Below are 16,650 nucleotides of genomic sequence, written 5' to 3'. Positions count from 1 at the left end.
ACCTTGACTATTCTATTGCAAACCTACCTGGCAAACATGTTTTCAAACAGTTGTAGCACGGGAACGGTACTTTTCGGAACATGGACTCCTGTTCCAAATATTTTCCACTCACTCCCCTCTATAGCTCCTAGAAGTTTGTAATGGGAATATCCGAACACCCTGTATGCCCGCAGCACCAAGAGCATCCAATAAATGTAATCTTTGTGTACCTACATTGCTCCTTCCGTAGATTCTGCGGAAAATAGTCTAGTTTCACATTTATAAATTTTTATTTTTGGAGAACTAATTTTGATGTATATCACACATACCATAACATTGCCTGAAAAATCGATGGTGAAAGTTGATAATGTACGAGGGTTGCCGAGAAAGTAATGCACCGCATATCTTTTCTCAGCCGAAAACAATACTGCGAATGCGAAACTTTAGGTATGTGTTTTTTGAAGTCTCCTGAGTGATCGCACCTAGTTTCCGTTACTTCCGACAGATAGCGTAGCTGTACGATAATTTCAAAATGGCGTCTGTAGGTGACGTACGTTACAAGCAGTGATCTCTATACTACCTGGATGTTGAATTTCAGCTATATGATCGTGCCAGCCATATATGCTCATATTTTGTTTCTTGCCAAACTACAACATGGCTGCTAGGAAATGTCACTAGAACACTACAAGAAAATACTTTTCAATTCCGCTCCCTCATCAGCCTATTACATCATACGTTGACATAAAGTTCAAAACAAGAAATAAGTCTGCAGGATACGGATCCTGTACACCTCCCGTAAACTCGATCCTCCTCACCCGCTCGTCTCCCCGATCCTCTCCCACCCCCGCCCGCTGCCGCGCCTGTATTCCCACGTCCCACCCGGTCTCCATCTCTCCACCCTCCTTACCCTCTCCCAAGGTGGCTTCCGCCAGCTCCCCCTCCCTGATGATGTCCTCCTCCCCTCCATCTACCCCTCCTATCAACTTTGACCCTGCCCCACCACCCACTTCCGGTGTCCTTTCCTTTAGGCACCCTCCCTCCCTTCTCTTCCCTTCCCTTCTCTTTCCTTTTCCCCCGTCCCCTCCCCCCACCCCTCTTCCCCCGGGCTTCCCCTCCCCCTTCCTCCCTCCCCCCTATCTCCCCTGCCCGTGGCATGTCTGCTCTCCCCTCTCGCTCTCCCACTCCCCTTCCTCCTCCTCCTCTCTTGGCAGGTCCCCGGACTCGCACACGCGTAGTGAACATTCGCCTCCGTGTCTCGTGTGTGTGCTTCGTTTTGTGTTTCGCGTTCTTTCGCAGTTACAACTCCACTGTTCACATGTGCCGTCGCCGTCCTCCGTGTTCTGTGCGCTGTGTCAACAAGTGTTAGTGTTTTTATTGTCCAGCGTGAACGGCTTCATGTTTATTGTTTTTTGTCTCTACTTTTTTTGCCCGCCATTTTCATTGTATTGTCTATGTCGCCTCTTTGTCATATGATTGTACCACATAAGGCTGACGAGCAGCGTACTCTGCTGCTGACAGCCCGCCTGTATGAGGTGCTAAAATTACAATAAAGGAAAAAAAATAAGTCTGCAATTCTTTGTCACATGCAGACCGATGGAAATTTGTTTGCCAAACTACAATATGGCGGACGATGCAAAGCACGTGTATTTGCAGACACGCTGTAGTTCTGTACTCAGACTTCTACATCCAGGTTGTATGGAGATAACTAGTTACAAGCAACGAGCTGTCATTCAGTTTCTCACTGCAGAGAAAGAAACAGTGGGGAATAATCACAAACGCTTGTGCAAAGTCTATGGAGCATCTGGTGTCGACAGAAGTACAGTTAGTCGCTGGGCACGGACGGTGAGGTGATCAGAAGGCGGTTCGACGAAGCTCCACGATTTGCAGCGGTCCACAAAATGCCTCTGAGCACTATGGGACTCAACTGCTGTGGTCATAAGTCCCCTAGAACTTAGAACTACTTAAACCTAACTAACCTAAGGACAGCACACAACACTCAGCCATCACGAGGCAGAAAAAATCCCTGACCCCGCCGGGAATCGAACCCAGGAACCCGGGCGTGGGAAGCGAGAACGCTACCGCACGACCACGAGATGCGGGCAGACCATCCACAGCTGTCGCACCTGACATGTTGCAGCCCCCTCGGACTTGTTTGGGCCATTAAAGGATGCCATTTGCGGAAGACATTTTGAGGACGATGAGGAGGTGATTCACACAGTGAAGCACTGGCTCCGCCACCAGGACAATGGTTGCTACCGACAGGGTATTTGTATTGTATTGTATAGGGGACCTAGAAACGACGGAGAGGCTCCGTCCCCGCCGCAGCCGCAGTGGTCCACAACCCCACGACCACTACCGCAGTCCACTTCACCCCTCCGCCGCCCCACACCGAACCCAGGCTTATTGTGCGGTTCGGCCCCCGGTGGATCCCCCAGGGAACGTCACACACCAGACGAGTGTAACTCCTATGTTTGCGTGGTAGAGTAATGATGGTGTACGCGTACGTGGAGAACTTGCGCAGCAATCGCCGACATAGTGTAGCTGAGGCGGAATAAGGGGAACCATCCCGCATTCGCCGAGGCAGATGGAAAACCGCCTAAAAACCATCCACAGACTGGCCGGTTCACCAAACCTCGACACAAGTCCGCCGGGCGGATTCGTGCCGGGGACCAGGCGCTCCTTCCCGCCCAGAAAGACGTGCGTTAGACCGCACCGCCAACGGGGCGGGCACCGACACGGCATTCATAACCTTGTTTCACACTGGAGGAAGGCCATAGAACGGGATGGTGATTACGTGAAAAAAATAGGATGAGTAAATAAAACACCATTACACCATCCTTTCGTGTGTGTAATTCACATTATGTTCAAGAAAGAATTGTTGAAGAAGAGAAATGCGGTGCATTACTCTCTAGGAAATCCTCTTATTATGCAATGAATCGTTATAGCATCCACGTGGTTTCACAGGTCCTCTGGGTTTCCAGAAGCAGACTGAATTTTTGTAACCTCTAAATAGAGTTTTTAACTTGGCCATAAAGATAAGCGTCACTTGGCTGATGCACAGGTGTGCAGTTTGGAGCTGTTAGTTCTACCGTGCCAGCTGATTACCCCCGTCGTATATGAACATGTTATCATACATTACGCTATAAGGAATCCTCTGCCACCAACGTATGGTTTTAAAGTGTTGTTCAGATATGTTTTGTAAACTGAATTTGTCAATTTATTAGATTTGGAGCAAGTGACATGAAGGAGTCGGTTGAACTATTGAGCTCTTCTGTAACCCGAGAGCCAAGTTATTCATTAGTTCCTTATGTGAATTTTATCCATAGCTGATGCAGTTCAACTCTTCCTTTATAGGATGTAGAACAATAACAGCTGCCAGTAACAATAAAACGTGATTTTGTTTTGTCCACGACCGGTTTCGGGTTTTTGCCCATCTTCAGGTAGTTTTGAACTCAGTTACATGTTTCATTGCTCATTGTTGCTGATCTCTGTTTAAATAGAAAACAGATAACGTGATGAGGACTAAGTAGATTTAACTGAAACAATTGGGAGGTGCTAAGCGACATGTGTTGGAAAGTACTATAGTACTTTCACACAGCTGCTGTATCCATGGCGTTCTCATATTACATTCATCACATTTTTGCGAAAATATCTCGATTTTTTGCACTGTACATTATAAATACTGTACATTAAACATCAAGGTAAATATTGGTTCTTCCATGTTACTGCTTTGATACATTAGATGTTAATAACTTCAGAAGTGCGCACACACTCACACCATCTAACATGTTTAAATAGGAAAACCTTAAATCTAAGTACTTCACAGATGATACACATACAGAAAAAAGAAACAAATCTTCCAGGTCATGAAAATGAAATTGTTACACAACTATGGAACCACACTAATATCTACAATAAATAGGATGGTTGTTGGCAAATTACATTATTTTCATTTTTTTACTGCTTGTGAGTTGGCAATGAGCAATGATCTCAGTTTTTAAAAATTTAATTAAAGATGTGTAGAAATGAGTTGTTCGCAAATTGTATGTGTCCATTGAGAATGAGATGTGGTGAGCTGAAGTTGTGGATATAAGTGTCCAGCTCTTCAAGAATATTCCTTTCCATTCTGTTGTTGTTAGTGTCTGGCATCTGTAGGTTTCCTGTAATGGTTGTGGTTGAGTGGCCATGTTGTTTCAGAGATGTTAAAAAAGTGGATTTATCGAGGTTATTTAGTCAGAAGGCAACCATTTGTTCTTGTACCTTACAGTAAAACTCCTTCCTGCCTGGCTTTTGTAGAACTGTGTAAAATTGATCACACGAAAGTTTGTAAATGCATTATTTCCGTGACACTGGCTTTCCGTCTTGTTGCTGTGAATAGTGTGTTGTTGTAGCTTATTGTTAGTGCTGAAGAATATTTTAATACCACTGATACGAAAAAAGTTAGCAACTTGGTATGAGATTTTACCTGTATAGGGGATGCAAACAAATGTATATTCTTTTTCTTGTGAGTCTTATTTCGGAAGTGTGCTTGTTTCTTTTTGATTCTGGTGTTAAATCTATCAGTTATATATTTATTATATCCATTCTTGTGTGCAGTTCCTCTAATAATGTTAATTTCCTTTTGTTCATCAAGAGGACTGAGTGGAACTGCGTGTATATCATTAAGCATAGATCAGGAGAATGCCATTTGTGTTGTATTGGGTGACAGAAAGAATTGTTCGTAGCAGTATCCTGGTGGTGGGTTTTTGGTAAATTGGAAAGGCGTCTTTGTTATTTATATTGTACAATCAAAACAATTGATTCCTTCACCTACTTAATGTGCACAGTGAAGTTAATGTTGTTACATATGCTACTGAGAATATTTGACATGTTTTTCAATCTTCTCAGCTGAACCATCGTGCAAGATAATGGTATCATCAACATTCATTTTGTAATAAATTATTTTATATTGAATGAAACATTGTGACCTGCAGAACTGATTTTTTGTGTGATTAATGTAAATATTTGCAAGGATTCCTGCCAAACTGTTGCACATTGTAATATCATCTTCCTGTTCATAAATTTTTTGTTACAACAGAAATAATTGTGTAACACAATTAGCTATAGATGTTAGTGAGTTCATATATCTCATCCTTGGATACGTTTTTCTGACTTAATAGGTTGTTTTTAATTACATACATTGTATCATGAATAGGAATGTTGGTGCAAAGGTTTACTATATTCACTTAAGCAAATTTGACACCCTGTGGCATTTGATATCTTCCATAAGTCAGTACCATTCTTAATTGAGAAATTGTTTTCACATGTATAGAAATTGCTGAGAATGTTTTTAGCTTCTTGCTGATGAAATATGGTGGACTATTGTTAGAGTTAACTGTAGAACGTCTAGAACATTGAAGCTTACGAATTTTCGGTTGGAAATGTAGTGTTGGTGCTGATGGGTTCATGAGATATCCAAGTCAGACAACAGGAAATCAGAAGACTTCAGTATTTTCCTTAGCTAATTTTGAAGTTGGAGTTTGGGGTCATTCTATATTTAATATATGTTGTTTTTAAGGAAACACGAAGTTTAGTTGATGTACTCAGATTCATACATAACAACAGCTGAGTTCATTGTTCTGAACAGTTGTTTGTGAAATTTTACAGGAACACAACCAGTTTCGTGATTTCAGGTCACATCCTCAGGTTTATATCTAAAAGATAGGAACCTACAATCGACATTATGGAAAAACAGATGACTATCCCAATAATCTATGTTCATGATAACCGATATGAAATTCTGATGTCTGTAAAACATTTAACCCCTGAAAGCAGCTTGTTTCAGAAACATCGATTTCTTTGGCTCTGATTGTCCTCAACAGAAAACTATTTGTAACAGCTGAGTTCTCTCTCTTAGATTTCACTACTAAAGCTTTGTCTTCAGATAGTTTTCTAATATCCAGGAGCGGGTTTGGAACAGCTTTTGCACAGTTGTGTGTTTTTGCGTTTTGTGGGTTTTTAAGTGTGATCTTCTGGGCTTTAAGCCTTATACTGATCTGTTGATTGCTGTTCATTTTAGCTAATTTACAAGTCATTTTAGAGCAGGCAAGTAAATCCTCGATATTGTTATTATTGAGCAATGATGGAGTGCTATGTTTATGGTCTTTATCAGATAACTCACTTGCATCTTTCTCAAATGTGATAGTAGTGGAATTAATGACCCTGTCACAGAATATTTGTTTTGGTGTGGTAGGAGATTCCAGTTGTTGTCCTTCATCAGGAACATTAACTGTCAGGAGTATTAATAGAAACAATTTTTATACATATGAAAAGAATTTCTCAATTAAGAACATTTATGACCTTATAGAAGATATCAAAAATATTGCAGTACCATAGGGTGCTAAATTTCCTTCAATGAACATAGTAAACCTTTACACCAACATACCTATTCATGACACAATCCAGGTATTAAATGTCAATGGATGAGATATATGAACTTACTGAACAGTTGGAACTAATTCCGTCACATAATTATTTCTCTTTCAATATGAAATCTACAAGCAAGATGATGATCTGGCAATGGGCAACAGGAATCATTTCAGATATTTACATCAATAGCATAGAAAATAAATTCTTCAGGTCAGACTGTTTCTTTAAAGATAAAATAATTTATAATAAAATGTATGTTGTTGATGCTGTTATCCTGTACCACAGGCCAACTGAGAAGATCGAAAATCTTGCAAATACACTCAGTAATATGCATAACAACATTAACTTCACTGCAGAACATTACATAAGTAAAGGAATAAGTTTTCTTGAGAGTACAGTATCTAATGTAAATAAGAAACACGCCTTTCAAATTTACTACAAACCCTCCACTTGTGGTACTGCCATAACGTACTCTTCCTGTCACCCAGTACGACACAAAGTCCCACTTAGTCCTCTTGATGAACAAAAAGGAATTAACATTATCAAAGGATTAGTAGACAGGAACAGATACAGTCCAGATATAATTGATAGATTTGCAATAAAATAAAAAAGGAACAATGCACACTTCCTGAATCAGACTCACAAGAGCAAATAAACACATTTGCTCGCATTCTCTATACAGGAGAAATCTCATACCAAGTTTCTAACCTTTTTCGTAACAGTGATATTCAGATATCTTCCAGCACAAACAATAAGCTACAACAGTACATTGTGGACTGCAGCAAGACAGACAGCCAGTGTCACAGGAAATCAGGTATTTACAAACTTGCAAGTGAACAATCCCCGCAGTCCAACATGGGCCAGACAAGTATAAGTTTCACTGTAAAGTCCTGGGGTCGCATGGATATCGTCTGACTAAATAACTTTGATAAATCCACTTTTGCAACACTCAGAAGGAAGATGGTCACTCAGTCACAACCACTACAGACAACCTGCAGATACTACATACTGTCAGCAAAGGAAAAAACATTAATTTCCTTTAAAAGCTTGAAATTTACATCCACACCTCCAACTCACAACATCTCACTCTCAGTGAAAAAGTAGACCTAGCAAACAAGCCTTTTCTACACATCTTTAATGGAATTTTTGAAAACTGTTACACATTGTCCCTCACAGCTAATAAAAAATAATGGATTGAATGTTATATAATTTGCCAACAATCCTTCTTTTTGTTAGAAATGACAGTGAAGTTCTGTAATCATGTAACAATTTCATTTTCATAATCTGTAATATCTGTTATGTTCTGTAGATCTTTGAATTTGTTAGATTTAAGGTCTCTGACAATAAACTCTGTTTTTTATGTAAGCATGTTAGATGTTGTGAGTCTATGTGCTTGTGGAGTATTTAACATCAGATGTATCAAGGGAATAACATGGAAGTACCAATATTTACTATGATGTATAATGTACAGTATGTATAATACCCAGCGTAAAAAATTGAGATTGTTTTTGCAAAAAATGTGATGAATGTAACATGGAAACGATATCGATACTCCAGCTGTATGTAAGTACGACTCGTATAATGTTTTACAACACATGTCGTTTAGAAGGAACTATAGGAACTTCCTTCACCAATTCTTTTCATATTGGCAGGATGTATAGGAAACGATTAGGACTTTACCATACGTAAACAGGAATACACAACACGCGACTAAAAATGGCTCTGAGCACTATGGGACTTAACATCTATGGTCATCAGTCCCCTAGAACTTAGAACTACTTAAACCTAACTAACCTAAGGACAGCACACAACACCCAGCCATCACGAGGCAGAGAAAATCCCTGACCCCGCCGGGAATCGAACCCAGGAACCCGGGCGTGGGAAGCGAGAACGCTACCGCACCAACACGCGACTCTCCACTCTTTTGGAGATAATCTAGTTTGAAAATTTTAGGCGTACTTATATACTTCACATGGTGCTAGTAATCAAGGAACCTACAGCCGATCTACTAAGCGCTTGATTTCGTAAGTACGAGGTATCTCGATCGGATTTCACTGGCGCTACTTCCTTTCCTTCAATCTCAAGTGATTCTAACAAAACATTTATTATTTTCATGATTTTTATTCTGAGAAAGGAAGAAAAATATTTTTTTCGTAGGGAAACTGGAAATAAAAGGGGATACACAAGACCTGGAATCAGTATAGTTATTTTATCTGTATTATTGTCTCTACATTTGTGACGAGTACAATTTGTAACCTATGTAGCACTGTACGAATCAGGCTGATATGGATCGTAGAAACATGAAAAACAATCATTGCTGTGACATACAACACAGGTATGAACGCTGAATTTTTGCGTCTATCGCAAAACAAATGTCGTTTACATTTATAAACGGTTCTCTGTCATCACACAATTTCGTGGTATACCTCACGTATCTGTTGTTATAATTACGTGTGAATGAGCCAGATTCGATCCAAAATCTTACGAAACCGAGTGCTTACTAGATCAGCTATAGACGTATCAAATATTAGCGACCAGACATCGTGTATAAGCACACCCAAAATTTTCAAACTAGATTTTCTCGAAAAGGGTTGAGACTTGCATCTTGCTGTTTACATATGTTAAAGTCCTATTACTGCGTTACACAACCTGTCTATATCAATTAAATCGTTGAGGTGGAGTTCTTACCGACCCCTTGTTAGCAATTTGCAGTTGTTTCATTTGGATATATTTAGTCATCATCACATTATTTGTTTTCTATTTAAACTGATCTCCAGCAATGGGCACTCAAAGATGTAAATGAATGTAAAACCACCTGAAGATGTGCACGGCCCGAAACCCATCGTGCGTTACATAAAATCACTTTCTTTTGTGACTAGTAGAGTTTTAAAATTTTAATTCTTTACTAATCCAAGTCGTTCGAGAAATTTATTTGTCTACCTTGTTAATGTTCCTTATTGCTTTACTTACCTTATTAACCTTCGTGTTCCTACCAGTTACCATGCGGAAAAAATATAAATGGGTAAAAGGGCTGCAGAATGGATCCGGGAATCTAATAGAGGTTCTCCACCTCACATCTAAACGGCTTGGTCGCATCCCCAGTGGCGCTTTCACTGAACAGCGTTTATCTTCCGGGGGCAAAAGCGTCGGTCTAAAAGTTTCTTTCCTTCTAGGAAAATGTACCTTTGCGGACGCCATATATACTGACGAAAACTGGTCAGCTTTCTATTATCTATTGATTCCGTGTATTCTAAGTCTATTGCACGTCGTGAACTGCAGGAGTGATTTTCTCAAAACCAGGGGGGAGGGGGGGGGGGGGGGGTTGGCCGTATCTGACGTCTTGCCACTGACAGAGAAAACTAGTCGGCTCTTGGAGACGAACACCATTATAACAGCCTTTAGGACTCCCAGTAAAGATAAAGTAACTCAGAATGAATACAGTACCTTGTGAGTGTGGCTATGACTACGTTGAGTATACTGTTAAGCACTCTGTGGAGAACCTCCGGAGATGACACGAGTTGTGCCCCGATAAATAAACCGTGACAAAACACGCTTTAGAAAATGAGTACATAATTGTATTCGACAACACCTCAGTCATTACAAGGAAGAACGATTGCTGAAACAGCGTGATAAAGGAAGGGAGAGAAATTAAAATCTCAGGTACCAACCCCAATATAGGTGACGGCTTGCACTCTAGAACAGCCTGGTATCCGGCCGTCGAGGGGCTGAAACGGAAGCGAACGTGGAGGAGGGGAGTAAATATTTCCTTATTTGGCGGTGGCCTGAGCACCGGTGACGTCACAGCCGCGTGTCCGGCTATAAGTAGTCGTGGCTATCGACCACGTGGTGTACATCAATCGGCGTCGATCGGTTCGGCTGCGATTGACAGCGACATGGGTGCACTCGACACGTCGAGCATGTCACCGACTTCGCTCTCTATACCCATGGAACGGGAATTACAGTTTAGGCACAAGGAGTAAAAACCTCGAAGTTTTCTGATTACATTATTATTCTGTGAGAAGGGGCAAAGGAATTGAAAGGACAGCTGAATAGAATCACTAGTATGTTGAAGGGAGGTTATAAGGTGAACGGCAAAAAAACGAAAGGAAGGGTAATGCAATATAGTCGAATTACATGAAGTATGCTGAGGGAAACAGATTAGGAGCTGAGGCACTAAAAGTAGTAGATACGTTTTGCTATTTGGGCAGCACAATAACTGACGGTGGCAGAAAGTAAAGAAGACATAAAATGTACACTAGGAAAAGTAACGAAAACGTTCCTGCAAAACATATATTTGTCAACTTCGAATATGTGTTTTTTGTGCTTATCTGCCGTTTTGCAGAGGTGGAAATCAATAGTGGCCGATAAACAATTCAGAGAAGAGAACAGCAACTTTTGTAATGTGGTGATAGAGAAGACTGCTGAAGATTAGTTGGGTAGATCGAATAACTAATTAGGAGGTACTAAACCGCATTGGAGAAAGGAGAAATTTATATCGTAACCTGACCAAAAGAAGATATCAGCTGATAGGCATAAAGAAATAGTCGATTTGGTAATGAATGGAAGTATGGTTGGTAAAAGCTGCTGAGGGAGACCAACGTTTGAATACACTAAGTATATTATATTAGATGTAGATTGCACTACTTACATAGATATGGAGAGACTTGCACTGGACAGACTAATCTGGACAGCTGCATCAAACCAGCCCTCGGACTGAAGATCACAACAAATACACTTCCATATAAGCTTGGTTTTCATATTTTTCCCTGGGACATGGTGCCCCCAAGATTACAGATAGTTCCTGTTCCCCTCTTCTGACCCAGGTCCTCTGGAGGTTTTCCTTGGTTGTAATGCAAATGGCCTAACCAGAAATCCCATCCCAAATATTCGCAACCTTAACCCACTAACAGCTTGCGTGGTATTAGAGTGGAAGGACACTGACTCCCTGTGAGTCCGAACTTATACATGGTAGGACAGAGAAATGAACATATATAGGGTGTAACAGGTATAAATAAATATATTACTTTTGGTGACTGAGGACGTGTACCCAACAACAAATCAGTATTTACGTCATTTGCAGACGAATAATTGTAACTGTGTTTTTAGGTTGGTTAGTGCCTCCAAGTGTATGTGGCAATAGCAAATCATTAATGCCTACTTTCCCCCTGGCAACAGATCAGGTGTTGAAGTGTGGACACAGTACAGTTAGTCCATACTGACAGGTGTAGTCTACATGGCGGGGCGAATACGACTACGCAGAAAACATCAGGTTGTAAATTTTGTGACTGTTCGACACAGAAGAAAGCAACTAAGACACTAATGTGTGTGCATATTAAGGTATCACATATAAAAATATCTGCACTTACAACTGTTACACCCTTTATATATACAGCGTGTTACAAAAAGGTACGGCCAAACTTTCAGGAAACATTCCTCACACACAAATAAAGAAAATATGTTATGTGGACATGTGTCCGCAAACGCTTACTTTCCATGTTAGAGCTCATTTAATTACTTCTCTTCAAATCACATTAATCATGGAATGGAAACACACAGCAACAGAACGTACCAGCGTGACTTCAAACACTTTGTTACAGGAAATGTTCAAAATGTTCTCCGTTAGCGAGGATACATGCATCCACCCTCCGTCGCATGGAATCCCTGATGCGCTGATGCAGCCTGGAGAATGGCCTATTGTATCACAGCCGTCCACAATACGAGCACGAAGAGTCTCTACATTTGGTACCGGGGTTGCGTAGACAAGAGCTTTCAAATGCCCCCATAAATGAAAGTCAAGAGGGTTGAGGTCAGGAGAGCGTGGAGGCCATGGAATTGGTCCGCCTCTACCAATCCATCGGTCACCGAATCTGTTGTTGAGAAGCGTACGAACACTTCGACTGAAATGTGCAGGAGCTCCATCGTGCATGAACCACATGTTGTGTCGTACATGTAAAGGCACATGTTCTAGCAGCACAGGTAGAGTATCCCGTATGAAATCATGATAACGTGCTCCATTGAGCTTAGGTGGAAGAACGTGGGGCCCAATCAAGTCACCTACAATGCCTGCCCAAACGTTCACAGAAAATCTGTGTTGATGACGTGATTGCACAATTGCGTGCGGATTCTCGTCAGCCCACACATGTTGATTGCGAAAATTTGCAATTTGATCACGTTGGAATGAAGCCTCATCCGTAAAGAGAACATTTGCACTGAAATGAGGATTGACACATTGTTGGATGAACCATTCGCAGAAGTGTACCCGTGGAGGCCAATCAGCTGCTGATAGTGCCTGCACACGCTGTACTTGGTACGGAAACAACTGGTTCTCCCGTAGCACTCTCCATACAGTGACGTGGTCAACGTTACTTTGTACAGCAGCAATTTCTCTGACGCTGACATTAGGGTTAGCGTCAACTGCACGAAGAATTGCCTCGTCCATTGCAGGTGTCCTCGTCGTTCTAGGTCTTCCCCAGTCGCGAGTCATAGTTCCGTGCTCCCTAAGACGCCAGTCAATTACTTCGAACTTCTTCCTGTCGGGACAGCTTCGTTCTGGAAATCTCTCTCGACACAAACGTACCGCGCCACGGCTATTGCCCCGTGCTAATCCATACATCAAATGGGCATCTGCCAACTCCGCATTCGTAAACAATGCACTGACTGCAAAACCACGTTCGTGATGAACACTAACCTGTTGATGCTACGTACTGATGTGCTTGATGCTAGTACTGTAGAGCAATGAGTCGCATGTCAACACAAGCACCGAAGTCAACATTACCTTCCTTCAATTGGGCCGACTGGCGGTGAATCGAGGAGGTACAGTACATATTGACGAAACTAAAATGAGCTCTAACATGGAAATTAAGCGTTTCCGGACACATGTCCACATAACATCTTTTCTTTATTTGTGTGTGAGGAATGTTTCCTGAAAGTTTGGCCGTACCTTTTTGTAACACCCTGTATATATATACGGCCAAACTTTCAGGAAACATTCCATTATATATATATATATATATATATATATATATATATATATATATATATATATATATAAGATTATGAAATTGTTACAGATGACATTTTACACACAGATAGATTCTTGAACAAGTAATAGATATTCATATTTTTTCTGGGGCAAATTATCCCAGAAATAAAATTTAGTCTCCAGATTCCCCCAAAGATTTCGGAAGTTTTCTCGGTTAGAAGGCAAACAGTGGACTCGAAATATCGTCCCAAATATTTGCAACTGAAAAGTCTTCTGCCCACAAACAACACGTCACATGGTATTGTCTGATAATAGCTGAGTTATTCGGTGGATCTGATCTGCAATATACCCGTTATATCCTTCAGCGTAAAAAAGAGCCACACGCCAGTCAGTTACTGCTTGATGGTGGTTGCAGGGGCGTTCGGCCTTCTAGGAATTCAACCACTTCATGTGGCTGGAGTCCTGTTGCACCTATATTCACACATTTTTCAGAATAAGTCGATGTAGCAATGTGACTTCTTCATTGATTTTGCATTACAGCTTTCTCTATAGGCGGGCATACAGAGCTAGAAACACGTTCTTCATTGTGAGCAGACCTCCTAAATGTTACTGTCCTCATTAAGGCGCATGACTAAGTGAACTTGTGCAGTGGTTAGGACACTGGACATGCAGTCTGAGGGGTTATCAGTTAAAATACAAGTCCAGCCATTTACATTTTGGTTTTGCGTACATTTCCTAAACTGTTTGCCACAAATGCTGGCACAGCTCCTTTGAAAAGAACAGAGGCCATTCTGTTCTAAAATCCGAGCCTGTGTTTCATCTCTAATTACCTAATTCCTGATTGGATGTTAAATACTAATCTTCCATCCTTCTCCAAGACATAGAATAAATCCACAGAGACTGTTGTAAGCATTCGAGCATTGATTCCAGCATCACTGTCTACTCTCATTTATTTCTGTTTTCTGATGTTTCTCCTTCCACTTGTTGTCATATCATGTATCATAAAGAGTTTAATTTTTTTTTTATATTCATGCAAAGCAAAGATTTTATGTAGAAATGAAACCCATTATTTGTATCCAGAATGAGATTTTCACTCTGCAGCGGAGTGTGCGCTGATATGAAACTTCCTGGCAGATTAAAACTGTGTGCCCGACCGAGACTCGAACGCGGGACCTTTGCCTTTCGCGGGCAAGTGCTCTACCATCTGAGCTACCGAAGCACGACTCACGTCCGGTACTCACAGCTTTACTCCCGAGTTCGAGTCTCGGTCGGGCACACAGTTTTAATCTGCCAGGAAGTTCCATTATTTGTATGATTGAAGTCTGTTGTTGTGTTTCGACAGTGCTGTCGGGCCAGCGGTTTGCGGCGCAGGTCCACGACGAGTTTGTGGTATCTGGCAACACTGCAGTGCTGCGTTGCCATGTGCCTGCCTTCTCCAGAGAGTTCGTCACTGTGGCTGGATGGCTTAGGGGCGAGCCACCACGTGACGTCATTCCAGACATTGCAGCAGGTACAGTAAGTCACTGTGCAGAGTGCATGGAAGTATAGAAGTGAATATGATTAAACACCTCGTTTTTCTCACTGTTCTGTTAGTGGTAATAAACGTAAGATTATGTATTGCATTTACGGAAAGGTTTATAAAGTTGTATTGCATTAGTGAAAATTCAAAGACTAAGAAGGATTTTTCTGAATTAAGTTGAGGTTATATCTCAGATTAGCGAAAATAATGTTGTGGAATTGTACAGGGTCACAACTTTGAGGTATGATGTAAAGCTCAAATGCTTCATAATGAGAATCTGTAAAAATTCTTAGACATAATCTAGATGGCTCTGCATAAAGTCATGGGCTTTCTATGAGAATTCACAGGACATCAAATACTGATACTGATAGAGGTGATGCAGGGTACCAACTTCCCACTGACCATGCAGATTTGGGTTTCATCATTCATATTTATGTTTCCTCAAATCGTTTAAATTAGTAAAAGACAAGTTTAGGTTGAACAGGAAAGAAGTTTACTCCAGAAGCAGTTTTAGAACTGCAATTCATAACAGAGGAGAGATTTAACAAAGGTAGGGGAACAGACATTGCAGAAGTTTAGATTTGGAGACAGCTTTCGACAATATGCTATGGAGTATAAGCAATGTGGTATCAACTACACAGACGGTAGAAGGATAATCTACTCATTTGTGCGAAGAAGACTGAAGCAGTCAGCACTGGCAGAATCTGTACTTAATCACACCGAGCGAGGTGGCGCAGTGGTTAGCACACTGGACTCGCATTCGGGAGGACGACGGTTCAATCCCGTCTCCGGCCATCCTGATTTAGGTTTTCCGTGATTTCCCTAAATCGTTTCAGGCAAATGCCGGGATGGTTCCTTTGAAAGGGCACGGCCGATTTCCTTCCCAATCCTTCCCTAACCCGAGCTTGCGCTCCGTCTCTAATGACCTCGTTGTCGACGGGACGTTAAACACTAACCACCACCACCACCACTTGATCATGAGATAAATTAAGGGAGCTGTGTGTGCAGAATCTGGACACGCTGTTACAACCGAAAAAGAGACTATGGAGGAAGTGGTCTCATTTTTGGTATCTCGGAAATGGAATAACTGAAGAAAGGAGAAAAAAGTGCAGCAGTAAGGACTGCATCATGCAAATGGCCTCTATACAAACGAACAACTGCTAACATTCGAACATTAGAACTTATCACCAGAAAAAGCTTCCTAAAAATCTGTATTTGAGATATATCTCTGTATGTGTGCCAAACGTGAAAAACGGAGAAGACAGAAATGAAACTATTAGAAGCCTCGTAAATGATGAGTTACATAAGAGGAAATATCAAATGGATTACTCGAAGAAGGAATGAAGACCTCGTCTGTGTGAAAAAAAAAATGCATAATGAGTGGTTCATGGTGTGGGTTCCTGTTGTCATGTCCTAGTTCATGAACCACGGGCAACATATGAGTGGCCAAGTAAGTGGTCCCAACAGTCGAGATACCAGTTACTTTGGAATAAGGCTGAGCATCTCGGACATATTCGGAGTCGTGGTCACCTTTGTGCTCATATGGCAAAGACTACCAAATCCACCGGTTAGTCCCTCAACCGTTAGGGGTAAAACTCAATGGGACTCGGGGCAAGTAAGGCTAGCAACCTGCTTCCCTGATGCTTTAAATATGATGCTGGCAACAATCAGAGCAAAATGCCTCGGACCTTTGCAGGTGACGGAGTCCCACCTCTAACTGACAAACCAGGGACTCCTAAGATACGGCTTGGCAAACAAATGG

This window comes from Schistocerca nitens, chromosome 5, assembly GCF_023898315.1.
Source record: "Schistocerca nitens isolate TAMUIC-IGC-003100 chromosome 5, iqSchNite1.1, whole genome shotgun sequence".
Classification (NCBI taxonomy): Eukaryota; Metazoa; Arthropoda; class Insecta; order Orthoptera; family Acrididae; genus Schistocerca; species Schistocerca nitens.
The sequence above is the reverse complement of the archived record's forward strand: the minus strand, read 5'-3'. Positions refer to the sequence as shown.